The 15,897-nt window shown below is 42.4% G+C and overlaps 1 protein-coding gene across 1 annotated transcript in view; it reads left to right on the forward strand.

The window, feature by feature from the left end:
- The first annotated feature begins 8,979 nt into the window (after nucleotides 1-8,979).
- Nucleotides 8,980-15,897, forward strand: part of STING1 (stimulator of interferon response cGAMP interactor 1) — a 409,277-nt gene continuing 402,359 nt past the window's right edge. The window contains exon 1 of the mRNA XM_078653333.1: nucleotides 8,980-9,134. The gene's annotated coding sequence lies outside the window, so the exon portion shown is untranslated. The remainder of the gene's footprint in view (nucleotides 9,135-15,897) is intronic.

Here is a 15,897-nt window from a genome sequence, read left to right on the forward strand (position 1 = left end):
TTATGCAAAGTGCCTAGTGCAAGTGGGTTCAGGGACACAGAGTAAATTACAACAATCAGGTAAAAATCAGGATATTTTAAAAGCTTCGTAGTATTTAAAAAAACACAGGCAGCACTTACTAGTCGTTCACCGCGCGCTCGTTTCTGCCGGGATTAAGTTGTGGGACCCTGCCGTCTAGCAACAGGGTGTCAGACGTGCCAGGGGGTGTGGCAGGCCATGCGGGTCCGCCCTCCACGCAAGCAGCGTCAGCTGTGGTGGACCGGGGCCTGAGCACACGTTCTGATAAGAATTCGATAAAGCCAACAGTTGACTGTGACCAGCCGAGTGAATCTTGACTTTCAGAATGGGTGCACTATCTGACTTAACAGACTGTCCTTTTGTATAAGTTTGAGCAGTTCTTTTTTAGGACCCATGAGAAGATTTGTTGATTCAAATTTTTCAGCTGTCCACTCAAATGTCAACATGGTGATAAAATTCCAAAGTCAAGGAAAAATGGAAAATAAGATAATACTTTAGCCTTTGTTTTTGGCAGCTGTAATTGTTAAAGCTTGGTCCTGAGTAACTTTTACAAGACTCCTCCTGCTCCACCATCCTCTCCCTTCCAAAAGAAGAGCACCTTTACACACTTTGAGCACCTTGACAGGTAGAGTCAATTTTGACTCTTCTTTCCAGAGGTTTTTTAATAAGAACCCGGTCTCCAACTAAATACTCAACCTCCTTGGTATTATTTTTATCATCAAAATATTTAGTAATCACTTTCTATTTCTTACTTTGTTTCTCATATGCCCAGAGTTTGCATTTATTTCAGTGGCATGGGAAAACTCTTTTACCCATTCAGGGCACAATTTGCAACTGGGTTGTCTGTTGCGTAACAATTTGAATGGAGATACACCTGTGGTACTGTGTGGTTTAGTGGGATACCTCCAAATTTCTCTCTAAGAAAATTCTCAACCTGAAGGCCAGAAGATAAGGAAGTCTGTACCACCAAAGAGAACCCATGTATAAAGAGTGAGTAGTATTTACACTCACCTAAAAATGAGCAAAGTGTCTCTTTGTTGTGTGGTGCTTTTGAGTCTTAACTGGCACAGACAAGGAGCATTTTGGGTTTTATACCCTGATCTGAGATGCAGTGACTAAGATAATCCAAATGATTAACCATGAATTTACACTTTTACTTCCTGAGGGTGATGCCTCTTTTCTCAAAACTCTAAGTACCCTTTCCAAAATCAAATTGTGTTCCCTAGCACTCTCAGCACAAACAAGTGCGTCTTGAAACACCTGCACACCCTGGATGCCTCCCAACATGGTATCCTTAAACATTGGCATACACTTCCTGCGGAGGCCAAACCGAAAGGCATGCACAAAAACCTTGAATGCTCCAAAAGGTGTTATAAATGCAGTAAGGTCCTGGCTCTCCATAGCAACCGGTATTTGATGACAGGCTGATCTGAGGTCGAGCAACAAAAAAACATTGGCACCCCCCAAATTAGCTAAAAGATCCTGTACTTTGGGTAACGGGTGGCAGTCAATGATGTTTTTGTTGACAGTGCGTAAGTCTACACAGAGACAAATCTCACCTGTCTTTTCCTTCATGATAACAACCAGACTGACCAATTCAGATGAATCAGTTGGCTGAAGGACTCCTTCACTACATAGCTTGTCAAGGTTTTTTTTTTTTTTTTTTTTTTTTTTTTAGATCCGCCCTAATGCTTAAAGGTACTGACCTGACCTTGTGCCCACAGGGATGGCACTTCCTTGTGCAGGATTAAATGCTCGAACTTTGAAATGTTACCTATGTTATTACTAAAAACATTTTGAAATTTGTTAAGTACAGTATCCAAATTCACATCATCAGTTTCAATAAAAGAGATGGAATTTTCCACAGCAGGTATTAATATGATCCCAAGTCCGGCCAAATACTGCCACGCTATGATGTTCCTGCCTTTAATTGCAACATAAATCTTTGTGGTGATTTGCCTTCCTAAACAAGACAGGATATCTATAAAGTACCCCAGCATGTCAATGTCTTGTTCACCAAAGGGTTCAGAGTGAATTTCAGTTTTATCCAGGTATCTTGTACCCTATTTCTCCATAAAAAACATCTGAAATAATGGTCGTTGGAGAGCCAGAGTCTGCCATCAAGTCTATAGACACTTGTGCCACTGTGGCCTTACACCAAGGTCCTTTTACTCCAGATTCAGAAGTGTTATCAGAGGAAACAGTTAAAACGACTTATGATAACTCTTGTGAACATGAATCAGTGTTGATATCCACAGTACTTATTCTCATTGTATTCCTGGAACTCCTGCACACAGACATAAAGTGGCCAATCTTGCCGCATTTGTTGCATTGCTTGTTACTAGCTTGACAATTCGGATTGTTTCCGATGTGTGATCTTGAACCACATCTAAACATATGTCTGATATCTTTCTGCATGGGCCTCTGTCATCTTTGTTTTTCACATCAAAGACTCCAATGAGTAAAAACTCTAAAATAAATCTTAAATTAGCCATAGTAATTAGCCAAATAAGAGGCAAACACAATCAAGAAATGTTAAGCAATATTAGTAATCAGTACTTCAAGTAAGTAGGTTAACCATGCAAACAAATTGTAAATCAAAGAACAAATAAAGCCAAGTAGAAATGTAAATAATGTGGCGGTCACCGAGTGTGCAGGCTCAAAGTCAGAAATTATACTAAGAAAGGTGTGCCTGTTACCGAATGTGCAGGCACTTTTAACAGAGTAGTTTAAACAAGGTTTGCCTGTCACCAAACGTGCAGGCTAACTTTACCAAAAAACCTTCACAAAGATCCCTTACCTGATCCAAGATGGCCACCGCTTTAGACTTGCAATGTGGTGACGCGCAGAATGGATGCCTAACCACAAAGGCACGCGAGAAGTGCAGGCGTCACTGGATGAGCGCGTGACATCAGGGTTGTGTCCTCGCCACCCTCGAGGATCTGAGGTCGGCGTATAGGCAGAACAGCCTTCCCTACTATCCGGTCACAATAATGTTTCGGAAGTACCAGCTTGACCCAGACTCCTATGAGGCTCAACCCACTCGACTATCGAGTTTTATTTTTTCCTTACTCCTAACTTTGGACGCAAGGTCACCTAACTGTAAGTAACAGTTAGGCTACAATGGCCTAGGGTTGGATACACCTTAGCGTGTGTATACCGCCCAGGTCTCTTTTTTTGGTCCTGAAGGAAACCTGGTATTTTCCACTACAGGTTGAAACCTGTAGACCTTATTGCACCCACATAGATACTGTCGGTCAATCTAACCTACTCTAGTATCTTATCACCGTTTTTAAAATTGTCCAGTAGCTTCTGAATAAAGTTTTTTCTTTGAAGTTATACTTGGCCAATTTTTACCTCACTTTTTACATCGCATCCACAAAAATCTACCCGCTCCACTGTAAAAAGGTGTTGCAGCACACCCGGATGGCACTCGGCTGTCCGGGTGGGACCCCGATGATGAAGCAAGTCACCAACCAGGTTGGTGAGTGAGGGGTTTCTATCAAAAGAACAGTTTTCGTTTGGACATCCCCTTTCCCCTACTCCATTAGGACCTGTCTGGTCCAGTGGGGATACTCCTTCTTTTGTTTATACATATCTAGGTCTAGGGGACCAGAAGTACTCCCCTCCACATTGTGGAAAATGCCTTACTCTCTCCTTTGTTATTACAAATTTCGGAAATGCCACCTGGAAACACCAGAAGACTCCGCAAGATTGCTCAGTCGTCCTCACTAGGAAAATCAAACAATGGAGGAGGAATACAGGAGCTTCGGCAAGGTGGGAGCAAGTGATGTCCTTGAAGAATCTGTGCCGATCAGTGGGCTAAAATACGGGCCATTCTTGTTGCCAAATCTTGCCTTCGAAGGAAGACAGACGTCTGTAGTAGGTAAATAAAACATTGGGTGTTTATTTCTAAAAATATGTTTGAGCGTAATGAGCCCACGACCACTCCTCCGACATCCTTTATGCTACTTCTCTAATAGTAACTGTTCGAGCAGAACACCCAGGACAGAGGACAAGGGTGATAGAGATCATAAACGTCTGTAGGAATGTGTTCCCATGTCATTGGCTAAACATTGATCCCTAAAAGGTCAATGACATCAAGGATGCAAATGCCCCACGGACGCAGAGTGGACTGACACATGGACACTGATAGCATTTGCAAGCTGAACCCTCTTAGAGACTGAAACTCAATACACTCGGATTGAGGAAAAAAATGATTGAAATCGAGTGGGGCTGTACTCATTTTCTCCTTCACTTGTTTGGGCAAATTGAATCGCACAGCTGCGAAAGTATTGATTTGGCACAGCAGGCCAACCTGGCTGCAACAATCCAGCTGACTTCTTCTCACAACACCCAAGAAGCCAAAGCAGTGTCAGTTTTGTAGCCCAATCAACATACCAGAGAGCAATATGCCTAGCAAATGCCACACCTGCCTAAACATACTTCCTGCTGGCACTTGAAGTGTCCAGGAACAACATGTGGAAGACGTTCCTATTCAAATCAAAGGATAGAGATTCATTCAGCCAACAAACCCTCATGGCGTGTGAAGGGTCCCAAATGATGTAAGTGTGACAAGTGAAGGCCTGCTTCCACGGGGAAATAATATTTTAGTCCCATTGTGATTCAGAGACCAAATGACTCAACTGGTGCACCTAGGCCACAAAAGGATCATCAAAACCAAAGCTAGAATCCAGGAAAAGCTGTGGTACTCTGCCATGGATGCTTGGGTTGAGAAATCAGATAACAACTGCTGTTTGTGCCAAGCAAAAGACAGCCGGGAGCTACCAGCACTGGTCATTACTAAGATGCCTGTGATTCACCTTGGATGAACCTCAGCACTGACTTCTACTTGTCATCATAGACACTTGTACGAAATACTCTGCCATGGAAATCACCTAAGCCACGGCATTTGAGCAGGTACAGCCAACATTGGAAAGAATCTTCACAGCATATGGCATCCCCAGAATGGTAAAAACAAACAATGGGCCCCCGTTCCGAGAGGAAGATTTTGACCCTACTTATGAGAGCTGGGTACTGCTCACTGGAAGTTCACCCCTGTCTGGTCCCAAATGAATGGAAAGGTCAAGAGGTTTATGTCACCATTCAATTAAATACTTTGGAAAGGAGAAAACCAGAACATCAAATGGGCTACCCATTGCCGCTGAAGAGCATTTTGCACTACCCCACATTGCATTACAAAGAGACCCCTCGGCAACTTTCTGTTAGGAAGAAAAGTGACTTAATCCCAGCATTATCAAAGTAGTCCCCCCCAGCACTGGTGGCTAAGCCAACAAAGCTGATCCACAGATAACAACTATGCCAGCAAGGCTAGGAGCACTTGCACACCAGTCCCAAGTTCACTCTGTTTTTTAGGGTGGATTCTTTCTCAGCCCCCTTCCTCAACTTGAGTGTGAGTTACCAGCAGTCACTCAACAAACTACAAGCTCAGACCTTTAAGTGGGATGAAAAATGTAGGAGGTCTCTAGAGAGGGTGGGGCCTACATAATTAAGGGCGTGGCTTAAACATTTGCACCTTTTTTATCTCCACATCTCATCCATCTGCATATCTTCCACCTCTCTCTTTCCTATTCTGTGCCCTCTTTTCACTCTCTCCTGGGTGCACTTCCCAACGCTCCCAATACACAATGCACATGTTCACCTGTAAGCACGGCATTTAGTTTTTACTTTCGCCTTGTCAATATCTTGATGTGTTTACCTCCTTTATACACATCTGCACAGACCCACAATTGCAACTGGAATAAGCGACTACTGCTCTGTGTGCTCTGCAGAGTGGCCAAGGATTGGATGACCATGAATTCTGAACACCTTTTTGACCTAATGGCAGTCACTGTGATAAACTCGCCCTGCCTCCAGCCTTTGCTCCAGAGCTCTCAATCGTGCCCATTATAAACACATGGAGACAACTCAGTCCAAAGTATGCACTATGCAAGAATAGTATGCTACATGCAAATAAAATAAAGAAACATAACATCCTGGAAATAGCTTACTTAATCTTGCATTCCTTATGAGTGTTAAACACATGAAATATAATCAAGAGCTAAATCGCTAACATGTATTACCTTTACGTTTTTTTACGTTCATTGTTCAGAAATCGATCAGTGTTTTAGCAAATAAAGATAAGGACATGAATATAGGGCCCAATAAGGACCTGTATCAATGTCTGTTTTTATTTACTACTGGGGCTCAGACCCCTGAGGGAACCGGGGGGCATATGTAGGTAGCCGTTTGCGATTCGCAAACGCTGAAATTCGGCAAATTTCGACATTTGCGAATCGCAAACGGCGTTTTGATATGTAGGTGCATATTAGCAAAATAAGGAATCGCAAAAATTGCGATTCCTTATTTTGCTCAAGCATTTAAGGAATCGCAATTTTGCGATTCCTTAAATGCTATGTAGGAGTCAATTAAAAAATGCGATTCAGGCTTAAGGAATCGCAAAATACCACCTACTCCAAGTAGATGGTATTTTGCGATTTCCTTTAAAAATGCATTTTTTTTAAAAATTCAAAGTGCCATGTGGCGCACAGACATGCCCTTTGGACCCCCCGGCACCCTTGGAATTGCGATTCTCAAATTGCGATTTTCTCATAGAAAATCGCAATTTAAGAATGTATCCCCCTTCATTCCTATGGGCCTCTTGGCCCATAGGAATGAATGGGACACTCATTCCTTAATTGCGCTTCGCAATTAAGGAATATTAGGTAATCGCAAAAAATTTGCGAATTATTACCTACATTCCATTTTGCGATTCTCAAATAGCGATTCCTTAAAAATCGCGATTTCAGAATTGTAAAATGGAGATTACCTACATATGCCCCAGTTCACTTAAAGACCTGGGGGCATATGTAGGTAATCTCCATTTCTATGAGAAAATCGCAATTTGAGAATCACAATTCCAAGGGTGCCAGGGTGTTCAAAGGACACCTGTTGCACCCCTGGAATGTGCCTGTAAGTACATGTGGCGCACAGACATGCCCTAAGGGCATGTCTCTGCGCCACATGGCACTTTGAATTTTTTTTTAAAATGCATTTTTAAAGGAAATCGCAAAATCCCATCTACTTGGAGTAGGTGGTATTTTGCGATTCCTTAAGCCTGAATCGCATTTTTTAATTGACTCCTACATAGCATTTAAGGAATCGCAAATTTGCAATTCCTTAAATGCTTGAGCAAAATAAGGAATCACAATTTTTGCGATTCCTTATTTTGCTAATATGCACCTACATATCAAAAGGCCGTTTGCGATTCGCAAACACCGAAATTCGCCGAATTTCGGCGTTTGCGAATCGCAAACGGCTACCTACATATGCCCACCGGTGAAGCTACTACTTTCAACTTTTAAATGTTAGCAACATTGGTCTGACTGAGGTCACATATATTATGGGATGTCTAGAGACAAATTGTTTAGAAATGTATCCTGCTTATGTAGACCTGTGAGTAAAAAGAACTATTCCTTTTGGTCCTTATATCTCCTCTGACAGTGGTGCACGTTTGGCCCCACATAGATGACAGACAGTAGTAGATGGGCAAACAATGAAGGTTTATTAGCTGATTAGCAAGATCCAAACTCAAATCATTCAAATGAGTCAGAAATCCTAAATCATTTGGTAATCGGTGATGGTAAGTATAATTCAAAGCGATTCAAATATAGTAAATACAAAGAAAGACTGCTAAAGTTGTCATTAGCAAATCAAGTACATTTTAGTTTCCGCTGAAAGGAAATTCCTTAACGCCAAGCTAAGAAGTCAAATGAATGGGTGGGAATCAAGCAGAATGTGTCAGCAAGTAAATCCTGTAAAAGGCAGAGTGAAATAAAGATTCAGTCAGGTAGATGAGGAAGGATTTGCTCACGAGTCTAACTCTGTAAGCAGCAGTAAAGGCAAGTAATGAGTCAGCAAACAAGTGGGTAAGTGTATCTGAATCTAACTAGCTCAGCAATACACAGCTAAACATACAATTATCTACAATCTGCAGCACTCCCCACGGTTCCCCAGGAAGGGGGGGCCTATCAGGGTCCAGCGTTTCCATATGATATGGCGTCACCGGTCTTTCCAGCCATCACACAATGGAAGATTTCAGCTGCGGGCCTTCAAAAGATATCTCGGAATAGGTTGGTATGTCCCAGGCAGCTTTTCCCAGGCACGGGTGTGGAAATTCACTATTCAGTCGCGAAAGAACACATACTGTTGACATTTATTTCTCAGAGAGAAAAAAAACATTAGCAACAAGTTGAAATAATTTTCACTGCTATAGCTCGGCTCCTGAAACGAGAGAAAGGGGAGACAGAGTCACAGCAGCCAAAATGCATTTCTGATGTTACCGTGAGTTGCTAAACTGAGGTCTATATTAACCATGGCTAATTTAACAGGAATACGCTTTAACCATGGTCAACTATAACGTGAGAATAACACTTTGGGCCTTATTTATGAAGGCCTTGCGCCAACGGTGCGTCACTTTTTCCCATGTTAAAAGTGACGCACCGGCGGCGCAAGTCCTTCATAAATAAGGCCCTTTGAGTATATAGTATATAATGTGCAAATTAGTATATATTCAGCAGTCCAGAAAAATAGTGAACGAGCCTCACCAAAACCGACCCTTTATTTTCTTTGGAAAAGGGTCACGGAGGGGAAAAGATTTCTTCAGGAGTGGTGCTTATTCATCCGTCCACCCGCTATCACCCAGGTCTAGCGATGGTCTAGTGATTGGCATTGTATCAGTTTTGTGAAGGTCTAGTAGTATGACAAATATTTTGACAGGTCTATGTAGATTTTTGGAATTTGGTTCATTCTTCTAATCTGTTATACGAGTATCTATAGTCTTTTCAATGTAGCCCACTAAGATGGCTTCCCCAAAAACCCATACATAAAATGCTATTTTAAGACTTTCAGGCTGTCTAGTTTATTTTCTTACTATCACACAGTGCTTTCAGTTTCACTTTTGTTTCCTCGTTCTTACAGCATCTGAGCCAACCTACATTTCTCATGCCGCGTACTGATGAGAACAATATCTTACTGTATGAGCACTGCACAAATCGTCTTTTGTGCTGAGACAATATTTAAAATACCCTGTTCAACTGAAAGCTTCAAGTAGCAAGGTAAGTTTCATTGTAGCTCGTGTTGCTTTACTTGTCTCACTTTCTTAGCTACATTTCAGGAGGCTGTCGCGCATCTCCCAGCTGTCCCTACTGAAGCTGTAATTTCAGATGCTATATTTACACGAATAGGAGTCAAATTTCTTGAAAAATCTCTAGTTCGCTCTGCTGAGGGGTCTGGAGACCCGGGGGCCGTTTTCTAAAGCTCGGTGGCGATCTGCGCCCCTCCCTCCCCCCCCCTCCCGCCTGTACCAACCTCTCCAGCTCCCCGGGGTTTATGGCAACTGACTCAGTGGAAACCGAGAGGAAGGGAGCGGGGCTGTTCGAGCATTTTTATCAGCACTGATTTCGCTTCCGAGAAACATGGTTTTAAGCGCACACCGGAAAGAGCTGGCGTCCTTGGAAAAACAAGCACTAGAAATGCAACAGGTCTCGGCTTTGTAAAAGTTGATGCAATTCTGTTTGTAATTAGGTGGCTTTTTAGCTTTGGTTTTATAACTGTTTTTCAATCTTTCATGTATATAAAATGCATATATATGCATATATGTATGCATGCATGTATATTTATATATATATATATATGCATATGTATGCTGGTAGAGCGAGGTAGAGAGGTAGAGGTAGAGCAGTGCAGAGGTGTAGAGAGGTAGAGAGTAGAGAGTAGGGAGTGAGTAGGGAGTGAGTAGTAGAGAGTGAGTAATAGAGAGTAGTAGTGAGTGAGTAGTACAGAGTAGCGTGAGTAGTAGAGAGTAGCAGAGTAGTAGAGAGCGTAGTAGAGTGTAGCAAGTGTAGTAGAGAGAGAGTAGTAGTGAATAGGAGAGTGAGCAGTAGACTGAGTAGTATAGACTGAGTAGTAGAGAGTAGTATAGAGTAGTAGAAAGTAATAGAGGGTAATAGAGAGTGAGTAGTAGAGGGTAGTATAGAGTAGTAGAGGGTAGTAGAGAGTAGTAGAGAGTGAGTAGTAGAGAGTAGTATAGAGTAGTAGAGAGTAATATAGAGTAGTAGAAAATAGTAGAGGGTAGTAGCGAGTAGTAGAGCGTGAGTAGTAGAGAGTGAGTAGTAGTGAGAGTAGAGATTAGTAGTGAGTAGAGGGTAGGAGAGAGAGAGTAGTAGAGAGTGAGTAGTAGAGAGCGTAGTAGAGAGCGTAGTAGAGAGCGTAGTAGAGCGTGTAGTAAAGAGTGTAGTAGAGTAGTAGAGAGAGAGAGTAGTAGAGAATAGGAGAGTGAGTAGTAGAGAGAGTAGTAGAGAGATGTAAAGAGTGGAGAGTCTTGCTGCAGATATCCCTCTGAAGCTACGCGTTGTGTGTGTGTACGGTACACGCTAATTCACAATAAACACGCCATGGGGTGAAGCTGCCGTGCACGCGCCTCATATTTAGTACAACCTTTGGAAGTTACGAGCTCTGAGAGGAGTGAGTTCCCTCTGCACGAAGTTGTTCTGTGCACCCGCCTGCGATTTTGATACCCTCCGAGGCTGCGGAGGGACAATCTAGTAAAATAAGTGAAAATTCAAAGTCAGAACGAAACATTTGGAAGTGTAGTGGGGCGTCCTTTCAACAAAGCGCAGACACACACACATCTGCCCAAGTGTCACTTGACAGCGAACAGAGGCTGCACCAGAGTGTGAAAAGGACATGTTGGTGTCGCACAGATAAAGAACGCATGGTGACGTCAGGAGCAGTTTTATGCTTCATTGAGCTGCTCCCAAGTACTTGAAATCTCACCCTGAAGCATTTCCACACACAGTACCAGCCCCTGCGAGACCCTTATTGGCAAGAACATGTTGACAGCAGAAGAGTGAAAGCTGTAAGTCACTGCCGGCCCCCCGGATTCCAAGCAAGGACCAACTCTGCATAGGTCGCAGCAGCTCAAGCTCCCCTAGCACAAATAACAGTCAGAGGACAGTAGATTGCAGTGACTTTGAAGCATTCTCTGAAAAGAAGAAAGATGGTACAACACAGGCAGTGTAAACTCACACAAACCCCGAGAACTCGTTCAAAATGTGTATTTATTTGTAGTTATGTTTATTTAATGTGTATTTTGCACTTATCTTCTAATCAGAAGTAGGGGAGATGGAATATTGATCCATTCATTTTCCAAAGGATATAGTATAATCAAAGGAGAAAGGATCACTTGTCCTGATCAACCTTAGGTCTGCAGGATGGTGGGGGGGGTTTCTGTCCCAATATTAAGACCCTCAGGCACGTGATGAGTATGGTGGTGTCTTTAAGCGGTATATCTTGATTCTCCGCTTATGATTCACGTGTGTGCATAATCATTAAGTCTATTAGGTTATGCAGCCTCCACCAGGAGGTTATTACCCAAGGTTGGTGCAGTAGTGAGCCAGAGATAAAAAGACCGAAAAGCCAGGAAGACAAAAATTTTATTAGGTCTGGTTTTGGGTCTGGTAAACTCAATTGTAGTGCATCTGGTTAACTGGTTAATGAGTTATAGTTGCACTTTGAGTATCAAAAAGTTAAAAAATTGGTCGACATGTTTCTGCCTCAATTGCCTTTGTTCTAGGACTTACGGGCATTCATCAGGACCGTGAAATAATGTGCAATGAATTATTAAATATAGTGTTAAAAAGTGAAAAGGAAAAAGGTTATTGACCTGTTCCTATGTCTTGGAGGTCTTATGGTACCTGTAATGAGTAAACACATGATTTCAGCACACACACACGGGGTGGGGGATGGGGAAGAGACACCCACCCACAGCAGAATACTGCTGTAAATATCAACTAATAAACAACTAAAAAATGGCAATACTTTTGTAGACCGTTTTCATTCATTAAAGTGTCAACTCTCTCTTATCCTTTCCATACTCAAGCACCGACCTATAGCATGCTTGCAATGGGACAGAGTGTGTTTTTTATATAGTATCGTGCATTCGTATTCATTTCAGACGCCGCTATAGACACCTGCGTTTCAGCTCACCAAAGCGCTCAGTATGCCTTGCATGCCACGACTAGAGGTCGAATCAATATCACATTCGCCTTGGTAAATGATTAGCGGACACAATCACTACCTTAGCATCACTATAGTCTGAAATGAATACGAATGCACAATACTATATAAAAAACACACTCTGTCCCATTGCAAGCATGCTATAGGTCGGTGCTTGAGTATGGAAAGGATAAGAGAGAGTTGACACTTTAATGAATGAAAACGGTCTACAAAAGTATTGCCATTTTTTAGTTGTTTATTAGTTGATATTTACAGCAGTATTCTGCTGTGGGTGTGTGTCTCTTCCCCATCCCCCACCCCGTGTGTGTGTGTGCTGAAATCATGTGTTTACTCATTACAGGTACCATAAGACCTCCAAGACATAGGAACAGGTCAATAACCTTTTTCCTTTTCACTTTTTAACACTATATTTAATAATTCATTGCACGTTATTTCACGGTCCTGATGAATGCCCGTAAGTCCTAGAACAAAGGCAATTGAGGCAGAAACATGTCCACCAATTTTTTAACTTTTTGATACTCAAAGTGCAACTATAACTCATTAACCAGTTAACCAGATGCACTACAATTGAGTTTACCAGACCCAAAACCAGACCTAATAAAATTTTTGTCTTCCTGGCTTTTCGGTCTTTTTATCTCTGGCTCACTACTGCACCAACCTTGGGTAATAACCTCCTGGTGGAGGCTGCATAACCTAATAGACCTAATGATTATGCACACACGTGAATCATAAGCGGAGAATCAAGATATACCGCTTAAAGACACCACCATACCCATCACGTGCCTGAGGGTCTTAATATTGGGACAGAAACCCCCCCACCATCCTGCAGACCTAAGGTTGATCAGGACAAGTGATCCTTTCTCCTTTGATTATACTATTTTGCACTTATGCCAGGAGATCAGCTGCAAAGCACGTACATACAAACATATATTAAACACAAATTAGACAAACTTAAAACAGAGTCGCGCAATACAGCATAAAACACAGCCGATGCAGCCTCAATATACACTACAGCAGTATAGCAGAACAAGCTTCAATAACATACACAGAAGTGTATCCGCACAAAATCTGTAGCGTGAATTACTTCTCATACACAGCAGGTGTAGACTGTGCAATAGCAGTGCAAGCTTTGCCAACATACACAGAACTCCACCAGCTCAAAATCTGTAGCGTGGATAAGTTCACACACACACACAGCAGGTATAGAATGTGAAGCAGCAGCTCAAGCTTCTATAACATACACAGAAGTGCATCAGCACGAAAGCTGTAGCGTGTATTACTTCCCACCCACAACAGGTATAGAACGTGCAGCAGCAGTGAAAGCTTCGAAAACATAAACAAAAATGTATCAGCACAAAAGCTGCAGCCTGGGTTACTTCCCCACACACAACAGGTATAGAATGTGCAGCAGCAGTGAAAGCTTCAATAACATAAACAAAAATGTATCAGCACAAAAGCTGCAGCCTGGGTTACTTCCCCACTCATAACAGGTATAGAATTTGCAGCAGCAGTGAAAGCTTCGATAACATAAACAAAAATGTATCAGCACAAAAGCTGCAGCCTGGGTTACTTCCCCACACACAACAGGTATAGAATGTGCAGCAGCAGTGAAAGCTTCGATAGCATAAACAAAAATGTATCAGCACAAAAGCTTCAGCCTGGGTTACTTCCCCACACACAACAGGTATAGAATGTGCAGCAGCAGTGAACGCTTCAATAACATAAACAAAAATATATCAGCACAAAAGCTGCAGCCTGGGTTACTTCCCCACTCATAAAAGGTATAGAATGTGCAGCAGCAGTGAAAGCTTCGATAACATAAACAAAAATGTACCAGCACAAAAGCTGCAGCCTGGGTTACTTCCCCACACACAACAGGTATAGAATGTGCAGCCAGCAGCAGTGAAAGCTTCGATAACATAAACAAAAATATATCAGCACAAAAGCTGCAGCCTGGGTTACTTCCCCACTCATAAAAGGTATAGAATGTGCAGCAGCAGTGAAAGCTTCGATAACAAACAAAAATGTACCAGCACAAAAGCTGCAGCCTGGGTTACTTCCCCACACACAACAGGTATAGAATGTGCAGCAGCAGTGAAAGCTTCGATAACATAAACAAAAATATATCAGCACAAAAGCTTCAGCCTGGGTTACTTCCCCACTCATAAAAGGTATAGAATGTGCAGCAGCAGTGAAAGCTTCGATAACATAAACAAAAATGTACCAGCACAAAAGCTGCAGCCTGGGTTACTTCCCCACTCACAACAGGTATAGAATGTGCATCAGCAGTGAAAACTTCGATAACATAAACAAAAATGTATCAGCACAAAAGATGCAGCGTGGGTTACTTCCCCAAACAACAGGTGTAGAATGTGCGGCCATGGTGCTAGCTTCTATAACATACACAGAAGTGTACCAGCACTAAAGCTGCAGTGTAGATTACTTACCACACAGGACAGCTATGGAATGTTCACCAGCAGTGCACACTTTCCACACAAGCATAAAGTAATAACAGCACATAGTGCAGCAGTGCAAGCTGGATCACAAAGAAGGCAGAGTACACAGGGAGAGCAACACCAAGGCCAACAGGGGTGCAAGTTTAGCCAAAATAAAATTAACACGCACACCACAGAAAGCAGCAATGGAAGATTCTCGAACACTAAACATGTATCACGCTGACCCGATCAATAGCAGTGTACACGACTATGACTGAATGGTCCCTCGCAAAGTGCAACATTTCTCAAATGAAAACAAGTGCAGCGTGGCATCAGTAATGCAAACAACCGAGGAACACAAGTGACAAGGTAGTAGAAAACCAATTAGAAGAAAGCGTCAAGATTTCAACCATTGGAATTTTGAGAATCCCAGTGGGCTGCGAATTGGTTTTTACTTTTTTAGTAAAAACGCAAGTATTGAGTGGCCCATATTTTCTTAATACAATTATTCAGCAACCAGCCCTTCAATCTCAAGCTTTATGTGTATATCATATGTTGAGATTATGCATTTGTCCACTATACATCGGACAGGTCATCCTTAGTATGGTTTTTTCACAATGAGAACAAGAAGGTTTGGCACTGACTTTCACAAACAATGCTGTTGCAAGAAAAAATTATTGATGATCCAAACTCAAAAACCGAAGGCTTCATCAAGGCGTGTTCAAGCATCCCTTTGGTACTGGCTGGCTGGAGAACAGATTGGCCTGTTGGCTGTTTATGCGTTTGCCAGTTTCTGAAGATTTAGCATATATTTCAATATTGTTCTACATCACGAGGGCTTGAATGTGCCAAAAGGGATATATTTAAAGTTGTTCCAAAAAGGTGGCCACAAAATATATTTTGCCGGGGGCACTTAAGATGTCACTGTTGTGCTGAGAAACACATTCCCCAGGACAACCCACACCCTCCAAACGACCCATACAGCAACTAGAATTCGGGTGGGAATCACCTGCAGAACCACTGTTGGATGAAACCACTGCCACTAAAAAACAAAGTGCCAGGAGGTCCATTAACTAGCAATGGCTGTGACATAAAAACACCAGGTAACGTAACATAACACTTCTCCATAGCAGCAAAAGCAAGTGGAGTTGGCTGCAGTGAAGAGCAGGACATTGGGCTCTGCCGGAGAACAGTCTCGGGTGTGCAGGCCTGGCGTGCCAGCGCGCACATTTAATTGAGTTACCGCTGACAAAGTCGTATTGAAAATGCTTTCCATAACTACCTATCATACGAGAGTGCAGCGATAGCGTTTCCCAAGAGAGGCGCACCAGGCCATTTCTTTCCATTGAGAATTGTGGGTGGGGGG

Source organism: Lissotriton helveticus, chromosome 7 (genome assembly GCF_964261635.1).
Source record: "Lissotriton helveticus chromosome 7, aLisHel1.1, whole genome shotgun sequence".
Lineage (NCBI taxonomy): Eukaryota > Metazoa > Chordata > Amphibia > Caudata > Salamandridae > Lissotriton > Lissotriton helveticus.